This window comes from Pseudorca crassidens, chromosome 18, assembly GCF_039906515.1.
Source record: "Pseudorca crassidens isolate mPseCra1 chromosome 18, mPseCra1.hap1, whole genome shotgun sequence".
NCBI lineage: Eukaryota > Metazoa > Chordata > Mammalia > Artiodactyla > Delphinidae > Pseudorca > Pseudorca crassidens.
The window spans coordinates 47,704,056-47,727,699 of NC_090313.1; the positions used below are offsets into that span (position 1 = coordinate 47,704,056).

The following is a 23,644-nucleotide window of genomic DNA, read 5'->3' on the forward strand; positions in this document are numbered from 1 at the left end:
ATAACCTGCCTGGTATTGTGGTTTCCTGGGATCTGGGCCTGGCTTGGTTCTGGTCAAGCTTCCTGGAGATGGAGTCTTGCCTTTGCACAGAGTAGAGAAGCTTTGACCAGGACCTGATGTCAGCCTTTCTGACCACCTGGCTGGATTTCTGACTGTTGCCTTGACCTACCTTCATCTTAGATGTTCACATGATTGACTGTCCTGGATTCCTTGCTACCCTCTCCTTCCAGGGAAAGATTGAGCAGGCAGTCTAGTTTAGGCAGCTGGCCCATTGTTGTGGAGGTCAGAGAATAAGCACGGCTCTCTTGAACAGGAGACACTGACAACTCAGTTCTTTCTTGGTCATTGTTGATTGATGCCGTGTGGAAAGAGAATTGGACTTGGAATCAGAAGACTCTCGTTGGAAGACAGAACTTCACCACTTCTTAGCTCTGTGACCTTGGCAGATCAATTATTAGATTGTTCACTTGTCAGTGAAGCAGGACTAATTTTATGCCTTCTCTGCCTTCCTCACAGGGTTTTGGTGAGTCTCATTTAAGCTCAAGTATCTTGACTACTGCATTCAGTTCTGTCCATTTTTACCCCCTTTAAAAAATACTTCCCGATGTATGGACAGAGGGGTGGTGTGACTGACTTATTTGCAGTTGACCCTTACAGGGTATGTGTGTTACAGAGCAATGCAGAGCTTTGAGGAGGGAGAGGATAGCTGGATATTTTGAGGGCTCTTTAAACTATTTCTGGTGAGTCAGAGCGCAGGGAAACATTTGCCATTATGCTTTGATGTGTGCTAGCGATATGTTTTGTAATTAAAGTTTGCCACCCCTGCAACATGTGTTGCATGTGTGCTTTTAATTTAGAACTTCCTAAAGTGAATAGCCTTTTTTGGGCAGGACTTGAGAGAAGAAATGTAAGAATGGCATCTGCTGTAGTCATATGTTTGAATAACAGTATTTTAAAAACATTAAATTGAAACATCCTGGGAAACATTAATGTTAGAAACCCATCTCTTTAGGTTGCTTTGTTAAAGGCCTGCAAAAGTACTTCACATTTCAAGGTTATTTCTTAAATTACTGTCAGAATTTAATTTCATAGGACATTGTTGGGTTAAAGGAATGAAGTATTACTGTAGCCTTGAGGCCCCTAGGCAGATTTAATATACTTTAAACAGCGTTTGCTCTACGAATATTTGGGCACCCGCTAGGTATAAAGTGCTGTCCAAGGTGCTAGGGTAATATAAAGGTGAAAAAAATCATTTAGCTTACAACGCTTCATTGTTTATACCTGGGTTGAAAGGAAAGCTTTCCTTGTAGAGGCAAAAAGGTTGGGAGGAGGACAGTGAAGGGGGGCATGTGTGAAAAGGTAAGCTGGACAAAATTGAATGTGGATGTCACAATGCTGAGTTTTCCATCAAAGTGTCCACTGGGTGTTTCTGTGGGGCAGGCGTTATTTTTGACCTGCTTTTTTCTCCCTTGTCCCTCACAACTATTTGCCTAAAGTACAGCGCTCCTGCTGATCTTCATCTCTCCTTTCATCTCTCTGCAGCCAACGTTACTGTCGTAATCCCTTGTGTGGCCTGCAGCGATGGTTTTCAAGCTTTTTTGACTAGGACCCACAGTGAGAAACACACTTTATTTTGTAGCCCAGCACACATACAGAAATTCTCTCTGTCAAAACGAAAGTTTTTTTAAGAACCAATATTTAATGTTTCTAAGCATAATGAACTCTAATCATTTTCTTTTCCTTCCTTTCTACTCCTTTGTTTGTTTGTTTGTTTGTTTTGCGGTGCGTGGGCCTCTCACTGTTGTGGCCCCTCCTGTTGCGGAGCACAGGCTCCGGACGCGCAGGCTCAGCGGCTGTGGCTCACGGGCCCAGCTGCTCCGCGGCATGTGGGATCCTCCTGGACCGGGTCACGAACCCGTGTCCCCTGAATCAGCAGGCGGACTCTCAACCACTGTGCCACCAGGGAAGCCTCTTTCCACTCCTTTTTACTCCTCTCCATTGCATGAAAAAAAAGAAAGGTGATCCATTCCACTAAATTGACTTCAAGACACCAGATAGTCCACAATTACAGCTAGCAAAACAGACATCGTCCTGTACAGCAACTAGAGGAAGTTCTGAGATCTCCATTAGTGTCTGCTCTTCATTACACGTAGGTGAATGTAGGGGAGCGGGGTTCGGGTGCCAGCTCTGCCATGTACTAGCTTTGAATGTCATTTAGCTTTTGAGCCTTGGCATCCTTGTTTATAGAGGTTTTTATAAGAGCTAAATTAAGTAATATATACTAAAATGCTTGGTAAACCATGCATTCACAATATTAGTGATTAGTAATATGCACTTTTAAAAATTGAGGTATGATTTACATATAATATAATTATTAATTTTAAAAGTGCAGTCTGAATTTTGACAAATGTATACAATCATGCATACACTACAGTTATATAAAACATTTCCATCACCTCAGAAAGTTTCCGCTGTGTCCTTTGCAGTCAGTTCTCTTCCCCCTTCCAGCTCTTGGAAAATACTGATCAGTTTTCTGAACTATACAGTAGTTCATTTTCTAGAATTTCATATAAATGGCATTACATTGTATTTTGCCATTGTGTCTGGCTTCTTTTACTTAGCATAATGCTTTTGAGACTCATCTAGTGATTGGGTGTATCAGAAATTTGTTCTTTTTGTTACTGAATAGTATTCCCTTGTTTGATAATACTAAAGTTGGTTTATATATTCAACAGTTTGGGTTGTTTGCAGTTTTTGGCTGTTAGGAAAAACTGCTATGAACATTTGAGTGCAGTTGTTTTTGGACATATGTTTTCATTTTGGAGGGCGAGTCATGTGGTTTTAACTTTATAAGACACTGACAAATTGTTTCCTCCAGTGACTAATTATGTTGGGCATCTTTTCATGTGTTTATTTGCCATTCCTATCTTGTTTGAAATGAAATGTCTATTACTAAATATAGGACTATTCAAATTTTCTGTTTCTTCTTGAGTGAGACCTGGTAGTTTGTCTTTTAAGGAATTCTTTTCCATATTATCTATGTTGTTGAATTATGAATTATTTGTGATATTTCCTTATCTTTTTAATGTAGGATCTGTATTTATTTCCCCCTTTTCCAATTCTGATATTGATAATTTGTCTTCTGTTTTTCCCCTGATTAGTTTGTCTAGAGGTTTGTCAATTTTATTGATATTTTCAAAGAACCAGGTTTTGGTTTCACTGATTTTCTTTATTTTATTTTCATTTATTTGTTAATCTTTATCATTTCTATACTTTTGCTTTATTCTTTTTCTGGCTTCTTAAGGTGGAAGCTTAAATAATTGAGAACTTTGTTTTCTAATAAGAATTTTATGCTATTAATTTCCTTCTGAGAGCTGCTTTAGCTGCTAATCTTCTGAATATTCAAAAGAGTTTTAAATTTCCTGTTGATTTCTTCTTTTGCCCATTGATTATTTAGGTATATGTTGTTTAATTTTTAAATATTTGAAGATTTTCCTGATATCTTTATGTTACTGATTTGTAATTTAATTCCCTTGTGGCCAGTGACCATACTTTGTGTGATTTCAGTCTTTTTCAATTTGAGTCTTGCTTTCTGTCCCAGAATGTGGTCTGTCCTGGTGGATGTTCCATGTATATTCTGCTTTTGTTAGAATTGGTCCATAAATAGTTAATAGGCCAAGTTGGTCGATAGTGTTGTTCACATCTTCTATATTCTGATTTTCCGTCTGCTTTTTCTAAAAATTATTGAGGAGTGTTGAAATCTCCAAGTATAATTTTGGATTTTTTAATTTTTCTTTTTAGTTCTTTCAGCTTTTGCTTCATGTTTTATGAAGCTCTGCAACTGAGTGCATATACATTTTGGATTGTTGTTTCAATTTATCATTATAAAATAATCCTTTTTATCCCCAGTGATATTCATTACTTTTTAGTCTTTGGAAGTTTAATGGATTTCTCTGCTCTGCCTGATACAGTTATTTCCTTCCTCTTTGAAAAACAAAGATTTCTTGGCTTCTGTGGCACCAAACTATAGGTTTTCATATCCCTCTGATTTTTCCTTTTCTATCTGTATTGTGTGTGTTTTTCCTTTGCCTATCTTAAAACTATTGTCATTTCTCAGGTTGCTTTCCTGAAGCCATTGCTCCTTTCCTGTGTATATAGTACTTGACTTGGTATATCTTTGTGTATATCTCTGTCTATGATCTTTCCCTCAAGTTGAGACATTCATGCATTGACCTAGAATACCTTCACATGGATGTCTCATTTGTACTTGAAACTCTGTGTGCCCCAAATTAAACGCTTTACTTCCCTCTTAAACACATTTCTATTCCTATATTTTCATAGACGGTAACTTCACCCTTCCAGTGTTTCTGATTATTTCTTGAATATATTCTCTTCTCTCAAGTCTTCTATGACAGCACTAGTCCCTTTATTATCTCGTCAGGACTCTCACAACTTTCTATTGCTTCCTAAAAAGCCAACTTCCTGCACAGAAACCAGAATGACCTATCTAAATTGCATGTCTGACCATATTTTATCCTATTTGAAACTGCTTAATTGCACCTGTTATCTATAGGTCAAGCCTAAAGCTTTTTGACGTGGCACATAAGGCCTCCATGGTAGAACCCTGCTTCTCTAACTTGGTATACGTCTCTCAGTCAACATGCAAGAATCTTCCAGGGAATAGAAAGATGTAAGATAAGTTGCTGGAGAATTTACTTAGAGAATGTAGAAACACAGCTGCTGATTGGAAAAAGGAGTGTTATGTGATGGTAAGGACAGTTAATTACTAGCTATGTGCCAAGTAGCATTCCAAATGTTAGCTTTATAAACACATTCAGTTTTCACAACAAGCCTCTGAGTGGGCATTATTATTATTCCCTTTTTCAAATACAGAGAAACTGAGGCAAGAGATAGTATAGGTAACTTGTTCAAAGTCACATGAGGCAGCTGGGAAAACTGGCAGACTGGCCCCAGAGAACATGATCTTTACCAAGAGAGTTATACTGCCACTTAAGTCCTATCCCTTTCTCCACTCAGAGTGCCAGTGTAAAATCTAGACGTATTCAATATATCTCCTTATTTTCTGCTTTTCTCTTGCAGCCACCCATATGAGACTCTGACCTTGAAACTGACAAGGGAAAGTTGTATCATAGCCATCGATCTTAATCCTGCGAAAATTATAATTGTAAAGACATAGTGTATCTAAGAATTTTTCTGTGATAAGAAATGAACTGTTTTGAATATTTCTAGTAAACAAAACTGAAAAAGGTCTGTCCGAAAGGAATAATGATATGTGTGACTGAGAGATGGCAACAGGTAAAGGATATAAGGTTTCTTAATTGCAAAGGGCGTAGAAAAACTTCTGTATGGAAATCACAGATCTAGCAACAATGGCAGCCTGCTGCCAGGTATACGTGCAGGCTTTCCTGGTTCCCCTCGGGAATGGGGTCTTAGAGACGCTGAGGGGTTCATGGTCTGGGTGTGCATTCTGATGGGTGCTTTGAGATTTCCCTGTTCTCCATGGGCCTTCAGACTCACTCAGTATAACTAACTGCTGCCAGACCACTCCAGCATATTCCTGGGTGTTTTCTGTGAGACTGGTTCACTCGAAGATGAGTTTCCAGATGGATGTGCCTGACAGGCTTGGATTTTGTCTACCTGCAGAGTATTCCTGTGCCTACCTAGATGTGCTGTGTCTTGTGGGATATATGTTAAATTAGATGTCATACTTATGAAAGAAAATAAAATGATTTTGATTATCTGAATTTGTGTCTAACTCGCAAGTACGGTCACGGGACCTAAATCATTAACTTTACAAAAAATGCTCAATGGAAAAGAATAATTTAAAATAATTATATTGGCCTAGTAAGATATAAAGCTTTCTGTACTATAATTTGTTTATTTTGCATTTTTATTCTTATTTTTCCTTTTTAAGTTAAAAACGAATGGTAAAGCAAAAAGTATGATAATATATTCAATAGCTTTTCTGTAAAACTATATATTAAAAATATTCTGTCTGAAGTAGGTATACCAGCATGGACTGGGACAACTGAATATACATGAAAATAAGTTCTATAAAACTTAAACTATTTACTAAGTTGGGTGGGCCTTTCTGAGTCCATTAATATGAGTTAATTAGAGCTTCCTGTACTTAGATTTTCAGTAGTAACACTTAAGTGCTATCTTGGACTTTTTAAATATTTATGGACTGGTTTAGAGAGCTCCTCTTCAAATCAGTAGAAACTTGGGAATAAGATCAAGAGCTCTCAGAGTTGAATATGCTAAGATGTAGTAGGGTATGCAGACTTGTTTATTCATCCTTTTATCCATTCATTCATGAAGCCTTTATTGAGGGCTTAGTACTAGTATAGGAATACAGAAATGAATAATCTGTCTCTGCCCTCTGGGAACAGTGGGGAAACAGATGTGTACACAACCAGTGTACAGTTGTAGTGCAGTGATATGGGCTGGAATGGCACAGTGGTGTGGTCAACTTTGGTCTTTGAGAAGACTTCATAGAGAAGGTGACTTTTCAGCTGAGTTTTAAAGGACAGGTTGGAATACAGGCTGGCAGGAGTGGTAGTAATTTTTTTACCCTGTAATAATTTTACTTCCTGGATATCAGTGGAATGGATTCCTAGTGGAAGTGTCAGGTTGGCAAGTAGAAAGCCATTGTTGATGTCTTCAGATAATTTTTGTGTATGGGTAGTATTGGTCTATGTCTTAAAAATAGTCTGATACTTATTTACAGAGCTAATTTATATTTCCTTTCAAGCATATAGTATTATAATATTTGAATATATGCAATTAGAAACTATTTGAGTAGATGTGGGTATATATAACTTTGAGGTATTTTGAATATTAAATTCTTTTAAAATGTATTTGTGCTCTTTTCCTTTGAGTGGGTATTTTCCTTACTATCTTATACCATGGTATTAAATTACAGAAATTCATACTTGTTTTTAGTGTAGGGGACTGCACTTTGAAATAACAGTGTTGGGAAGAGTCTGGGTTTTTAAATTTAATATATAAAAGGCATAATGTCTGGCATTCTCCGTGATATGCTGTGTTAATTATTCCTTATTTAAAATATCGTTGAGAAGGATTTAGAAGTGTAAGATGCAGTAGCTTGTGTCCTGGGCATGGAAGGTAGGAAGCTCTTCATTAATTAACCCAGTTAACAAATATTAATAGAACACCCACTACATGCTTAGGACCATGCCAAGTTCCAGGAACATTTAGTGAATAAAATAACAATTCTTGTTCTCAAGGAGTTAAAGGTTTGTTGAGTAAACATATGTATGATGAAAGGCAGTTTCAGAGTAGTATACATATAATATAATGGAAAGCACTAGGTCTGTGGGCATCTAATCCAGTCTTGAGGTGTCAGAAAGGCTCCTATGTGAGATGTAGTTCAAACTGAAAGCTAAGGATTGAGTTGAAATTAGCCAGATAAAGGGGATGGGATAGGAGTTGTGGGTGTGGATAGGTTCTAGGCATGAGGGATAGCTTGTGCATGTGTAGAAGACTCTAGGTTATTCATTACATCTAGATCATATAAGGGTGGTGGAGTAGTGAAGAGATTGTCTGGAGAGGAAGTAAGATTTAGATTAAAGTGGACCTTTGAGCCATGGTAAGATATTTGAGGGTCATCCTCTGAGTAATGGGGTTACAAAGGCTGAAGGTTTTAAGCACCGGAGTGAGGGACATGATTTGATTTGCGTTTCGGTAAGATCAAATTGACATCAGTGCAGGGAGTAGCTCGGGGAGGGGTAGAGGTAGGGGGCAGTGAAGACACAGGGACAAGTTAGGAGGCTGCAGCAATTGTCCAGGTGGCCTGAACTAGGGTAGTGGCAGTAGGGGCAGAGGGCAGAGAGAAGATAAATTGAGAAGATACAGTCCACATGGTTTGATTTATGTTTCCTAGTTAATTTTCATTAAAATTATTACAATTAAAATCACTTTTCTACTGACCAGAGTCAACATCAGAAGTCATAATCAATCCACATCTTCACTAAGCACCTATGTGCTTCTCCCTCATCCAGGTCTGTTTATTTTTCTAATCTGACAGTATCTCCCAACTTCTCCAGCCTTCGAAAACCCTCCTACTTTGTTCTTTGGAACTCAAAGCCTGTTATCTTTGAATGTTTGCTTTCCTCTTGCTCTACTTGAAACCTAGGGGTTATTTGAGGACTTTATTTTCCTGGTAGCTCTTCATTCAAAAACTTCCAGCTCTTCTTGAGCATTTTTATTTCATTTCTCCATGTTGGTCTCAACTGTAGGTCATCTAGTCCCTCCCATTGATTCACTGCAAGCATTAGAACTTGAGTTGCTTTCTTTTCCACCACTATTTCTGTTATTATTCCATATCTACCTACCAGGGACTCTTAACCTGTGGTCTATGGACTACCAAGGGGTCTGTGGTAGAATTCATGGTGTTATTGAACTTAATGGAAAGGATTAAATCTTTTTAATTAACCTTTAAGTGAAACTTAGTATTTAAAAAAATTATAAACATAGGCAAAACATAAAAACAAATGAGCAACCGAACACATGCACGCTAGGATTGGACTTGTGACTTTATCACAGATAAAGAAAGACTGAGGCCTTCGTTCTTCCCTACGTGGGCATTTCCATTGGCTGCTCTGCACATGGCACTTGGCTGTGGAATACGTATTGCATGTGGTAACTTATTTTCAAGAAATTTAAAGGAATTTCAATAATATAATGTTTTTCATTTAATAATATTAAAATACTATATGAAATCTAAATGTGAGCAAATCATTGTAAGTAGTTAATTTTTTGGGGGTGGTGGTACTTTTTCATCTTTTCAAAGAAGCGTCTGGCTAAAGACCTTTTCATAAATTTCAATAATACAAGTTAAAAGTGGGAAATGCCCATTTGTAATATTTAGGAACATTGAAGGTAGAATGAGGTAGTTGGTGGGTTTGCGGGAATTGTTATTGGGTGAACCTATGACTGGGGTGGTTAGCTTATCACACCTGAAACAATGAACGGCTAGTTTTCCTCCCCACGACGATGTCTCTTTGTAATAGTGATGTCACTTGCATTTTAGTAAAGACCATGGAACAACGCAGGTATACTGCTTAGCTCGTAACATGCACCATCTCCTGTAATTCTCATATCAGCCTCACCAGATTCCCTGTGTATCCCCTTTCCAAAGCCTCTCTTGAGGTTCCTTCTCAACCCCAGAATTAATCACTGGTCTCTATCTGTTGCTAATTTACTTATGATTTTCTTGAGGGCATTTACAATACTTTATTTGTAATTTGTTATTATATTTTTCCCTTAAGTGGTAAACATTTGTGGGATGGCACTATGTTTTATGTGTTTTATCTCTAGTAATTTCTTATTTATCCATACCTTCAAGTACTTATTGACTGCTAGCTTTCTGCCAGCAACTGTTCCATAGGCTGAACACACAACAGTGGCTGTAACAGTTACCTGCTGCTGTGTAACAAAGTAAGCCAAAACAGCAAACATTTATTATCTCATATTGTTTCTGTGGGTCAGGAGTTTGGAATTTGCTTAGCTGGATGGTTCTGACTTGGTGTCTCAGGAGGTTGCGGTGAAGAGGTTGTCTAGAGCTCTCATATCTGAAGGTTTGATGGGCTTCTGGGATGGCTTAAGCACATGACTGTTGGCAAGATGCCTCCCTGCTTCTCTGGCTTCTTTAGCTCAGTTCTTTGCCCTTTGGGCCTCCCCCTAGGTCTTCTTCAGTGTCCTCGTGATCTGGCAGCTGGCATATCCTAGAGTGAGTGATCCAAGAGGGAGCAAGACAAAAGCTGTAATGTCTCTTATGACCTAGTCTTGGAGATGACACTCCATAATTTTCACAGTGTGCTGTTGGTTACACAAGTCAGGGGATCACTGGGGGCTGTCCTAGAGACTGGCCACCACAACTAAGACAGTTGATGGTTTGTCTAGCATGGAACTTACATTTTGGTGGGAAAGAGGCAGAGTCAACAATTACAAAATATATGAAAATTATAGGTTTTCGTAAGTCATATGTCAGGATGTATGAAGGAAATAAACCGTGTGCTGTGACAGAGAAAGGGGAGTGGGTGAGCTCATGTTCTACTTTAGATAGAGAGGTCAGCCTTTTAACCCGAAGCTGAAAAGTGAGAAGTAGTTTTATTTCCTATTAACAACTCACTGCCATATTAATTAAGTATGGTGTACCACCTCCGAATAGCACTATAATAGAATTCCCTCAGTCTTCTGTATATCTAACCAGTTCTTCACCAAAGATACTATCGTGGAAATTTTAAGTAGTTTGGTTAGGGTAACCCAGCAAGCAAGGGGCTGGGCAGGATTCAGAAGTCAGACTCTGGAGCCATGTTTTTAATCAGCAAGTTGCCTGGTTAGTAATAAAGATAATTAAAAAGCCAAGTTATTTTAGCTGTTAAGGTTTTTCCTTCTCTTAAATGTAGTACAAGATTGCATGAAAATTGATAATTTTAATTGATATATTTTTCTGGATTTCAGGTATATGTGTTCAAATAGAACTTTAAAAAAATATTTATTTATTTATTTATTTACTTGGTCGTACCCGGTCTTAGTTGTGGATCGCCGGCTCCTTAGTTGTGGCATGCAAACTCTTAGTTGAGGCATGCATGTGGGACCTAGTTCGCTGACCAGGGATCGAACCCAGGCCCCCTGCATTGGGAGCACAGAGTCTTAACTGCTTCGCCACCAGGGAAGTCCCTCAAATAGAATTAATTCATTACTTAAAATGAACTGTTATTTGCTTAATAATTCTCCTGCGTTGCATGAAAATAATCCCTTCTGGGTTCTAAGGAAGTATGTTTATGATCACAAATAGTTTTTCTGACTTTTCAAATTCTAAGATGACTAATAATTACATATCTTCCTTTTTTTTAACATCTTTATTAGAGTATAATTGCTTTACAATGGTGTGTTAATTTCTGCTTTATAACAAAGTGAATCAATTATATACATATGTCCCCATATCTCTTCCCTCTTGCATCTCCCTCCCTCCCACCCTCCCTATCCCACCCCTCTAGGTTGGTCACAAAACACCAAGCTGATCTCCCTGTGCTATGCGGCTGCTTCCCACTAGCTATCTATTTTAAGTTTGGTAGTGTATATATGTTCATGCCACTCTCTCACTTTGTTCCAGCTTACCCTTCCCCCTCCCCGTATACTCAAGTCCATTCTCTAGTAGGTCTGCATCTTTATTCCCATCTTGCCCCTAGGTTCTTCTGACCATTTTTTTCCTTTTTTTTAGATTCCATATATATGTGTTAGCATACGGTATTTGTTTTCCTCTTTCTGACTTACTTTACTCTGTATGACAGTCTCTAGGTCCATCCACCTCACTACAAATAACTCAGTTTCGTTCCTTTTTATGGCTGAGTAATATTCTATTGTATATATGTGCCACGTCTTCTTTATCCATTCATCTGTTGATGGACACTTAGGTTGCTTCCATGTCCTGGCTACTGTAAATAGAGCTGCAATGAACATTGTGGTACATGACTCTTTTTGAATTATGGTTTTCTCAGGGTATATGCCCAGTAGTGGGATTGCTGGGTGGTATGGTAGTTCTATTTTCAGTTTTTCAAGGAACCTCCATACTGTTCTCCAGAGTGGCTGTATCAATTTACATACCCACAAACAGTGCAAGAGGGTTCCCTTTTCTCCACACCCTCTCCAGCATTTATTGTTTGTAGATTTTTTGATGATGGCCATTCTGACTGGTGTGAGATGATATCTCATGGTAGTTTTGATTTGCATTTCTCTAATGATTAATGATGTTGAGCATTCTTTCATGTGTTTGTTGGCAGTCTGTATATCTTCTTTGGAGAAATGTCTATTTAGGTCTTCTGCCCATTTTTGGATTGGGTTATTTTTTTTTATTTTTATTTTTTTGCGGTACGCGGGCCTCTCACTGTTGTGGCCTCTCCCATTGTGGAGCACAGGCTCTGGACGTGCAGGCTCAGCGGCCATGGCTCATGGGCCCAGCCGCTCTGCGGCATGTGGGATCTTCCCAGACCGGGGCACGAACCCCCCTGCATCAGCAGGCGGACTCTCAACCACTGTGCCACCAGGGAGCCCATGGGTTATTTGTTTTTTTGATATTGAGCTGCATGTGTTGCTTGTATGTTTTGGAGATTAATGCTTTGTCAGTTGCTTCATTTGCAAATATTTTCTCCCATTCTGAGGGTTGTCTTTTCATCTTGTTTATGGTTTCCTTTGCTGTGCAAAACCTTTTAAGTTTCATTAGGTCCCATTTGTTTCTTTTTGTTTTTATTTCCATTTCTCTAGGAGGTGGCTGAAAAAGGATCTTGCTGTGATTTATGTCATAGAGTGTTCTGCCTATGTTTTCCTCTAAGAGTTTGATGGTATCTGGCCTTACATTTAGATCTTTAATCCATTTTGAGATTATTTTTGTGTATGGTGTTAGGGAGTGTTCTAATTTCATTCTTTTACATGTAGCTGTCCAGTTTTCCCAGCACCACTTATTGAAGAGGCAGTCTTTTCTTCACTGTATATTCTTGCCTCCTTTATCAAAGATAAGGTGACCATCTGTGTGTGCGGTTATCTCTAGGCTTTCTATCCTGTTCCATTGATCTATATTTCTGTTTTTGTGCCGGTACCATACTCTCTAGGTTTCTGTTGCTTTGTAGTATAGTCTGAAGTCAGGGAGCCTGATTCCTCCAGCTCCGTTTTTCTTTCTCAAGATTGCTTTGGCTATTCCAGGTCTTTTGTGTTTCCATACAAATTGTGAAATTTTTTGTTCTAGTTCTGTGAAAAATGCCATTGGTAGTTTGATACGGATTGCACTGAATCTGTAGATTGCTTTGGGTAGTAGACTCATTTTCACAATTTTGATTCTTCCAATTCAAGAACATGGTATATCTCTCCATCTATTTGTATCATCTTTAATTGCTTTCATCAGTGTCTTATAATTTTTTGCATACAGGTCTTTTGTCTCCTTAGGTAGGTTCATTCCTAGGTATTTTATTCTTTTTGTTGCAGTGGTGATGGGAGTGTTTTCTTAATTTCACTTTCAGATTTTTCATCATTAGTGTATAGGAATGCAAGAGATTTCTGTGCATTAATTTTGTGTCCTGCTACTTTACCAAATTCATTGATTAGCTCTAGTAGTTTTGTGGTGGCATCTTTAGGATTCTCTATGTATAGTGTCATGTCACCTGCAAACAGTGACAGCTTTACTTCTTCTTTTGTGTTTTGGATTCCTTTTATTTCTTTTTCTTCTCTGATTGCTGTGGCTAAAATTTCCAAAACTATGTTGAATAATAGTGGTGAGAGTGGGCACCCTTGTCTTGTTCCTGATCTTTGTGGAAATGGTTTCAGTTATTCACCATTGAGAATGATGTTGGCTGTGGGTTTGTCATATATGGCCTTTATTATGTTGAGGAAATTTCCCTCTATGCCTACTTTCTGGAGGGTTTTTTTTTTTATCATAAGTAGGTGTTGAATTTTGTCGAAAGCTTTTTCTGCATCTATTGATATGATCATATGGTTTTTCTTCTTCAGTTTGTTAATATGGTGTATCACATTGATTGTTTTGTGTATATTGAAGAATCCTTGCATTCCTAGGGTAAACCCCACTTGATCATAGTATATGATCCTTTTAATACGCTGTTGGGTTCTCTTTACTAGTTTTTTGTTGAGGTTTTTGCATCTATGTTCATCAGTGATATTGGCCTGTAGTTTTCTTTCTTTGTGACATCTTTGTCTGGTTTTGGTATCAGAGTGATGGTGGCCTCGTAGAATGAGTTTTGGAGTGTTCCTCCCTCTGCTATATTTTGGAAGAGTTTGAGAAGGATAGGTGTTAGCTCTTCTCTAAATGTTTGATAGAATTCCCCTGTGAAGCCATCTGGTCCTGGACTTTTGTGTGTTGGAAGATTTTCAATCACAGTTTCAATTTCAGTGCTTGTGATTGGTCTGTTCATACTTTGTATTTCTTCCTGGTTCAGTGTCAGAAGGTTATGCATTTCTAAGAATTTTTCCATTTCTTCCAGGTTGTCCATTTTATTGGCATAGAGTTGCTCGTAGCAATCTCTCATGATCATTTGTATTTCTGCAGTGTCAGTTGTTACTTCTCCTTTTTCATTTCTAATTCTATTGTTTTGAGTCTTCTCCCTGTTTTTCTTGGTAAGTCTGGCTAATGGTTTATCAATTGTTTATCTTCTCAAAGAACCAACTTTTTACTAAGGATTTTTTTTTTTTTTTTTTTTTTTTGCGGTACGTGGGCCTCTCATTGTTGTGGCCTCTCCCATTGCGGAGCACAGGCTCTGGACGCCCAGGCTCAGTGGCCATGGCTCATGGGCCCAGCCGCTCCGCGGCATGTGGGATCTTCCTGGACCAGGGCATGAACCCGTGTCCCCTGCATCGGCAGGCGGACTCTCAAGCACTGCGCCACCAGGGAAGCCCAGAACCAGCTTTTAGTTTTATTGATCTTTGCTATCGTTTCCTTCATTTCTTTTTCATTTATTTCTGATCTGATCTTTATGATTTCTTTCCTTCTGCTAACTTTGGGGGGGTTTTTGGTCTTCTTTCTCTAATTGCTTTATGTTTAAGGTTAGATTGTTTAATTGAGATGTTTCTTATTTCTTAAGGTAGGATTGTATAGCTATAACGTTCCCGCTTAGAACTGCTTTTGCTGCATCCCATAGCTTTTGGGCCACTGTGTTTTCATTGTCATTTGTTTCTAGGTATTTTTTGATGTCCTGTTTGATTTCTAGAGTGATCTCTTGGTTATTAAGTAGTGTGTTGTTTAGCCTCCATGTGTTTGTATTTCTTACAGATTTTTTTTTCTGTAATTGATATATAGTCTCATAGTGTGGTTGGAAAAGATACTTGATACAATTTCAGTTTTCTTAAATTTACCAAGGCTTGATTTGTGACCCAAGATAGGATCTATCCTGGAGAATGTTCCATGAGCACTTCACAAGAATGTGTATTCTTTTGTTTTTCGATGGAATATCCTATAAATATCAATTAAGTCTGTCTTGTTTAATGTATCATTTAAAGCTTGTATTTCCTCATATATTTTCATTTTGGATGATCTGTCCATTGGTGAAAGTGGGGTGGTAAAGTCCCCTACTATGATTGTGTTACTGTGGTTTTCCCCTCTTATGGCCGTTAGTATTTGCCTTATGTATTGAGGTGCTCCCATGTTGGGTGCATAAATATTTACAATTGTTATATCTTCTTCTTGGATTGATCCCTTGATCATTATGTAGTGTCCTTCTTTGTCTCTTGTAATAGTCTTTGTTTTAAAGTCTATTTTGTCTGATATGAGAATTGCTACTCCAGCTTTCTTTTGATTTCCATTTGCATGGGGTATCTTTTTCCATCCCCTCACTTTCAGTCTGTATGTGTCCCAGGTCTGAAGTGGGTCTCTTGTAGACAGCATATATATGGGTCTTGTTTTTGTATCCATTCAGCCAATCTGTGTCTTTTGGTTGGAGTATTTAATCCATTTACATATAAGGTAATTATCGATATGTATGTTCCTATTACCATGTTCTTAATTGTTATGTGTTTATTATTGTAGGTCTTTTCCTTCTCTTGTGTTTCTTGCCTAGAGAAGTTCCTATAGCATTTGTTGCAAAGCTGGTTCGGTGATGCTGAATTCTCTTAGCTTTTGCTTGTCTGTAAAAGTTTTAATTTCTCCATCAAATCTGAACGAGATCCTTGCTGGGTAGAGTAGTCTTGGTTGTAGGTTTTTCTCCTTCTTCACTTAAATATGTCCTGCCACTCCCTTCTGGCTTCCAGAATTTCTGCTGAAAGATCAGCTGTTAACCTTATGCGGATTCCCTTACGTGTTGTTTTTCCATTGCTGCTTTTAATATTTTTTCTTTTTAGTTAATTTTTGATAGTTTGATTAATATGTGTCTTGGCATGTTTCTCCTTGGATTTCTCTTGTATGGGACTCTCTGTGCTTCCTGGACTTGATTAACTATTTCCTTTCCCATACTAGGGAAGTTTTCAACTATAATCTCTTCAAATATTTTCTCAGTCCCTTTCGTTTTCTCTTCTTCTTCTGGAACCCCTATAATTCGAATGTTGGTGTGTTTAATGTTGTCCCAGAGGTCTCTGAGACTGTCCTCAATTCTTTTCATTCCTTTTTCTTTATTGTGCTCTGCAGTAGTTATTTCCACTGTTTTATTTTCTAGGTCACTTATCCGTTTTTCTGCCTCAGTTATTCTGCTATTGATCCCTTCTAGAGAATTTTAAATTTCATTTATTGTGTTGTTCATCATTGTTTGTTTGCTCTTTAGTTCTTCTAGGTCCTTGTTAAACGATTTTTGTATTTTCTCTATTCTATTTCCAAGATTTTGGATCATCTTTATTATCAGTATTCTGAATTCTTTTTCAGGTAGACTGCCTATTTCCTCTTCATTTGTTAGGTCTGGTGGGTTTTTACCTTGCTCCTTCATCTGCTGTGTGTTTTTCTGTCTTCTTATTTTGCTTATCTTACTGTGTTTGGGGTCTCCTTTTTGTAGGCTGCAGGTTCGTAGTTCCCGTTGTTTTTGGTGTCTGTCCCCAGTGGCTAAGGTTGGTTCAGTGTGTTGTGTAGGCTTCCTTGTGGAGGGAAATGGTGCCTGTGTTCTGGTGGATGAGGCTGGATCTTGTCTTTCTGGTGGCAGGTCCACATCTGGTGGTATGTTTGGGGTGTCTGTGGCCTTATTATGATTTTAGGCAGCCTCTCTGCTAATGGATGGTGTTGTGTTCCTGTCTTGCTAGTTGTTTGGCATAGGGTGTCCAGCAGTGTAGCTTGCTGGTCGTTGAGTGAAGCTGGGTCTTGGCCTTGAGATGGAGATGTCAGAGAGATTTTTGCTGTTTGATATTATGTGCATCTGGGAGGTCTGTTGTGGAACAGTGTCCTGAACTTGGCTTTCACACCTAGTGGCCCCACTGTGATGCCTGGCTGGAGCACCAAGAGCCTTTCCATCCACATGGCTCAGAATAAAAGGGAGAAAAAATAAGAAAGAAAGAAGAAGATTAAAATAAAATAAAGTTATTTAAACAAAAAATAAGAAGATAAATTTTTAATTAAAAAATATAAGAACAACGAAAAAACGGACAGACAGCACCCTAGGTCAAATGGTAAAAGCAAAGCTATACAGACAAAATCACACACAGAAGCATACACATACACACTCACAAAAATAGAAAAAGGGAAAAATATATATATATACATCGTTGCTCCCAAAGTCCACCTCCTCAATTTCGGATGGTTCCTTGTCCATTCAGGTTTTACACAGATGCGGGGTAAATCAAGTTGATTGTGGAGATTTAATCCACTGCTTCTGAGGCTGCTGGGAGAAATTTCCCTTTTTGTTCGCACAGCTCCCGGAGTTCAGGTTTGGGTTTGGCCCCGCCTCTGTGTGTAGATCTCCTGCAGGCGTCTGTTCTTTGCTCAGACAGGATGGGGTTAAAGGAGCAGCTGATTCGGGGGTTCTGTCTCACTCAGGCCTAGGGGAGGGAGGGGTACGGATGCAGGGCGAGCCTGCGGTGGCAGAGCCATCGTGACATTGCACTAGCCTGAGGTGTGCCATGTGTTCTCCCGGGGAAGTTGTCCCTGGATCTCGGGACCCTGGCAGAGGCGGGCTGCACAGGCTCCCGGGAGGGGCTGTGTGGATAGTGACCTGTGCTTGCACACAGGCTTCTTGGTGGCGGCAGCAGCAGCCACCTTAGCGTCTCATGCCCGTTCCTGGGGTCCGCGCTGCTAGCCGCGGCTCGCACCCGTCTCCTGAGCTCCTTTAAGTGGCGCTCTTAATCCCCTCTCCTTGCACACCAGGAAACAAAGAGGCAAGAAAAAGTCTCTTGCCCCTTCGGCAGCTCCAGACTTTCCCGGACTCCCTCCTGGCTACCTAGGGCGCACTAGTCCCCTTCAGGCTTTCACACAGCCAACCCCAGTTCTCTCCCAGCGATCGGACCGAAGCCCAAGCCTCAGCTCCCAGCCCCCACCTGCCCCGGTGGGTGAGCAGACAAGCCTCTCGGGCTGGTGAGTGCTGGTCGGCACCTATCCTCTGTGTGGGAATCTCTCCGCTTTGCCCTCCGCACCCCTGTTGCTGTGCTCTCCTCCGCGGCTCCGAAGCTTTCCCCCTCTGCCACCCGCAGTCTCCGCCCGTGAAGGGGCTTCCTAGCGTGTGGAAACCTTTCCTCCTTCACAGCTCCCTCCCACTGGTGCAGGTCCCGTCCCTATTCTTTTTGTCTCTGTTCTTTTTTTCTTTTGCCCTGCCCAGGTACGTGGGGGAGTTTCTTGCCTTTTGGGAGGTCTGAGGTCTTCTGCCAGCGTTCAATAGGTGTTTTGTAGCAGTTGTTCCACATGTAGATGTATTTCTGAGGTATTTGTGGGGAGGAAGGTGATCTCCACGTCTTACTTTCTGCCATCTTGAAGCTCCTCCCCTGCCTTTTGTTTTTAAATTAAAAATAATTACTGCTCTGTTAGCATTTAAAACATTGTAACAGTAAAAACTGTTTTTTCACTCTTACAGTGTTATACAATAGCTAAACATCCAGATAGAGTTTTAAATTTTTTAAAACTGTCATTACTGATTATCAGTATGAGATAATACTCAGTAGAGTGCTCATTTACCTTCCCCTGAAGATAAGTGATATTAATTTACAAAACCCAGTACACCCTAGACACAGCTGAAGCCATATTAATTGTGTTGTGTACCACCTCCAAACAGCATTATAATAGGATTCCCCGAGTCTTCTGTGTATTTAACCAGTTCTTCAACAAAGGCAGATTGTGTACTTCACCTGCTTGGGTTGTGTTTCTAGCTGAACTTTAAGAGAATTTCAGGTGAAATTAGGAGTAGCAGTCCAAGTGCACATTGTAAAACACATACACTTACAGTGAAATTGCCAAATTAAATAACAATCGACTTACAGTTAGTATGATGGGGATTTCTATCGTGTTTTTATGTACAAAAGTGTTTTAAAAGTTTGCTTTTATGTTCTCTTGTGTCGTGTTTAAGCAAATTGTATGTGTAATTCCATGAAAGATAAATTAGGAGTGGTTTTTTTTCCCCCCATTTATGTGTGGAGTCATAGTATCATCCCCTAAAATAAATGAAACTCCTTTAGAACATTTACACTGATTTGATAGTAATGTTCACTCTGTACCTAGCTTGTAATAGTGCCCAGATTATTTGGAAACTACTTGTAGTGCTCAATAGAGCATCACATACCTGGGAATGCTTTTACTTTAAGCCCGAGGTATTCAACAAATTCAGTTTACTGTTCTAATATAGACGGATTGTATTTATTTTTCTCCCACGGCTCCTTCCTTATTTTGTCTTTCATTCCTTTCTAATCAGGGAAAATAAATAAAAGCATTGAAATTATGAAACACTGATTTTTTTCATCTTTATAGAGTTAGAAGTTAGAAAAGGAATATGCTAATTTTTCCTATCTTGCCTTTATCTAGCTAGGCTAGTGGTCCAGTGCACATTTGTTTTAACACTTGGATAGAAGGCAACCCTCCTGCAGAGTTTAGGTGCTAAGCATGTGGGGGAGGTGTGCTGATTTTGTATTATTGTACAAATTCTGGTATTGTTTATTGATACAAATGCAGTCCTACATCTAAAAACATAAGGGGTTGATTTTTTTTTTCTTTATGCTATTTTTTATGCTAAATACTATGGCATTTTTATGTTTAAAAGTGTTTTGGAGCTTGTTCTTTGTTATTTAAACATATAGTTTCCTCATTGAAGGATTAAACAAATACATTCAACCTGATGCTTCATTTCAAGCTCTTAGCACAGTGTGTCGATATAGAAGGGGCTCAATAAATATTAGTCATTGTTATTTTTATGACTTTCAGAGATTTTTATTTAAAAAAATTGTGACTTTTGGTGAAAACTAAAATTTTGAATTCTTCTACACTGTTGGAAGTTAAGTATTCACAAATTAGCTTGTGAATTGCTTAAACTTACTATTCCCATTCATTGACATGTTTACATTTATAATATTGATGTTGCATTAATGATGTTTTGCTTAATTTCACTTCATTATAAGTTTAGCATATTAATTAACTTTTTTTGTGTGTGTGTGTGAAGAGGAGTTAGCGTAGTTTCTACACTCAAGAATTGATATTACATGTATAGAAATGATGGCAATGAAGTAGTGATTCAGAAGACAGACAGAGGAACCAGCCCCATTTCTTAAAACAGCTGTTGGGTGTCCCTAGTTTTTTAAAACAAGTATCAAGGATTGGAGTACTGATGTACATAGAGACATAACTTCTGGACATATATTCATGTGGATATAATTTTATGTTTCCGGGTTATTTCAAAGCAGGGAAAGTTTATGTTGGTGAGTTAGAGGGCCCTTTTCTTTGCTACTGTGATACACTGTATACACTTCTTGCTACATTGTCTACATAGCTTTATAATTACCTGTCTATGTGCTTGTCTCCTCCACTGGACTGTTACTTGTTATTTACGTTCTAAATAGCTCATTTATCTTTGTATCGCCAACTTCTAATAGAGCAACCTCTCCATTGCTCTTCATTTCTTTTTGTAAATATGGGATTCCATTTCCATCAATTCTGTCTGAAAAGCTTCTTTTGACACTTTTTGTAGAGGAGATCTGCTGCCGACAGATTCTCTAGCTTTTGTCTGTGTGGAAATGCCTTTCTTTTGCTTCTATTTATGAAAAGTATTTTTACTAAACATAGAATTCTAGGATAAGGGTATTTTTCTTTCAGTACCTCAAAGATGCCATTCCATTGTCTTTTGCTGGCATTGTTTCTGGTGAGAAATTTTCATTTGTATCATTTTTGTTTTATATATAATGTCTTCTTTTCTCTGGCTGTACTTTTGTGGTTTGCCATTTATTTTTAATTTTCAGCAGTTTGACTATGAGGCTCCTAGCTGTTTTTGTTTGTTTGGTTTTTGTTTGTTATTTTAGTATTCTTTCTGGGATTTGCTGAGCTTCTTGGATCTATGAATTGATATATGTATATGTCTGTCTGTCTATCTATCTATCCTCTCTCTTCTGCTTCTGGACCCCAGTTACACTTGTGTTACAACATTTAATATTGTATCACGGATTGTAGTTACTCTATTCTTTTTTTTCCCTTTTCCCATTTTTTTTTTCCTTTTTGTTTCAGTTTAGATTCTTTCTATTGATATGTGTTTAGGTTCACCAATTCTTTCCTCAGCAATGTTCAGGCCATCTAATGAACTCTTCATTTCTGATACATTTTTCATTCTAATAGTTAAAAAAAAATAGTATCCATGGTTTGCTGCTGAAATTCTCCATCCTTCATGCATGATGGCCACTCTTCATTATATCCTTTAGCATATTTTTATAAATCTTATTTTAAGTAGTCTGTTTAGTAATTCTACCCTCTGGGCCATCTCTAGGTGATTTCTTTTGACTATGGGCGCATTTCTCGCTCCTTTGTGTGTCTAGCAATATTTGATTGTATGGTGGACATTTTATTTAATTACAGTAGAAATTAAATAATATTTGCTTCCAAGAAAGGGCATGCCCTTCTTTCAGGCTGTTGGAATGGGGTCTGAGTCACTGTGATCTCTAGTTGAGCTGCATTTGGTTTCCTGCTGCTTCGGTTTTTTATTCAGCTCATCTGTGGCCTCAGATGTTTTGAGGGCTTAGGATCTGAGTGCTAATGAGATTCTGGAAATCTGCTTTTTGACATTACAACTGAACTTTAGCTTTGAAAACCGTGGAATATTTCTTTCTGCTTTAAAGTCCTGATGCCCATCTTTAGGGTTACTGTAGCATTCTCTTTTTTGTTTTCAGTTCCATTGCTGTCTCTCTGTTTCTTCAGAGAGACCTGTTATCCTGCTCCCAGCCTTCGTGTGCTCTCTGTCAGCTGTGCTCAGCTGTTGTGTGCTCTCAGAAGGCCTAGATTTCTCTCAGGTCTTCTGTCTGGTCCAGAGCCTTCGGAGAGCAGCTCCTTTGCATTGGGAGAGACCTTTCATGCTTCAGGGAGCAAGCATCTCGCTCAGCTTTGCTGCTCTGCCCCCAGCCATTGGCCTCCTACCCCGTGTAGCTGGTGAAGACTTGAGGGAAAGAGTTGGTAGGAGGGTGCAGACTTGCTCCATGGTTGGGGCTTCATGACCGAGGCCCTTGGAATTCTAATCTCTCATGCCAGTACCCATGCAGCTGTCAAAGTTCATAAAAAAGACTTGGCTGGTTTTTCTTTACCTTTATTTTTCTTCAGCTGTTCGTCAGGGATAAAAGCAGTTTGTCACGTCCCAGTATTTAGTTCTTACAGGTTTTCTTGTTTCCTCAGCTTCCTGATGGGTTGAAAACAGTAGCAAGTACAATTTTGTAGGGTATCTGGCTTCTTTTGTTGTTAGGATGAGAGCAGTGGTGTTTTGTGACTACTTTGTAATCCTGCCAGAAGCTGTCATATTGTTAGTACTTTAATGTTTAGTTCATGTTAGATGGACCATGTGTGAGTGTATAGTACATGGTGTTTTTCCTAGGGATTATCTCCAAAGTGAACTTCAAGACCTATTTTGAAAGATAAACATTATTATCTTTGCATATCATTATTTGAAAAAAGTCCTATTTCTTCAGTGAAGTGAATAATCAATACTGTGACTTACTGTCCTTTTAAACAGAATTTTAAGTGTTATATTTCTTTAATGGGCTGTAGTAGCCCTATCCAGTAGAAACCTTCTGTCACGATAGAAAAGTACTTTGTGTGCTTTGGCCAATACGGGAACCACTAGTCTCTTGTGGTTCTTGAGCACTTGGTATGTGACTAGGGCAACTAAGGAGCTGAATTAAAAAATTTAATTTACATTTAAATAACCACACATAGCTAGTAGCTACTACAATGAATAGTACAGGACTATGTACTACACATATATATGGTGAAAATAGTAGCTTAATGTGTGCACAGTTATGCTGAACAATTCCAGAATCATTGTGCTTTTTAAGTACACACTTCTTTACCTTTTTTGCTGGTTACCACTTGAAACACTGTATGTGTCTGGATTCTCTGTTAGGAATAGAACTTGTGAAATTCAAGCAATTTTCAATGAATGAACAATTAACTTTGTAAACTAGTCTATGCATTTTCAAATATCCGTGGACTATTTGATGATATAATTGTAGAAGAAATCTCATTGCAGCAAAAATCCAGTTTTATTTCCCGAGGCTTTAGCTACTCTATAGTTGTTCATGAAGTTCAAATACAGACCAACCTGAATAAAGAGAAATGTGATGTCTATCAGGCCAACAAGTTATGGAGGTGTAAGTAAAAGTCAATTTTTAAAATGCCTAAATCATGCCCTGCTCCCCCACCTCCCCACCCCATAGTCTGTACTATGAAAAGGACACTGGATGAGGGGCTGGGGGGCAGGACACTGAGTACTAGTTAGAATGCCAACCACTAAATTAGCTAAGTTACCTTTGTAAAAATGCTTAATTTGTTAATCTGTAAAGCAAACGTCACTCATTAGACTCTTAATTCTATAATCTTAAGATTAGAAGGAATCTTTTGAGGTTGTATATCTCTTCTGCCTTTAGACAGGATGGTTATGAAGACTCTTATTTTTATATTTATTATTTCTTTTAATTTTAAAGATTAAGTGCTGAATTAATTGAAAGCCTCCTGATGAAA

At 38.6% G+C, this 23,644-nt stretch overlaps 1 protein-coding gene across 3 annotated transcripts in view; it reads left to right on the top strand.

Moving 5' to 3' along the window:
* The window catches only part of DIAPH3 (diaphanous related formin 3), a 551,502-nt gene that overhangs the window by 31,775 nt on the left and 496,083 nt on the right, over window positions 1–23,644 (top strand). The gene's annotated exons all lie outside the window — the stretch shown is intronic.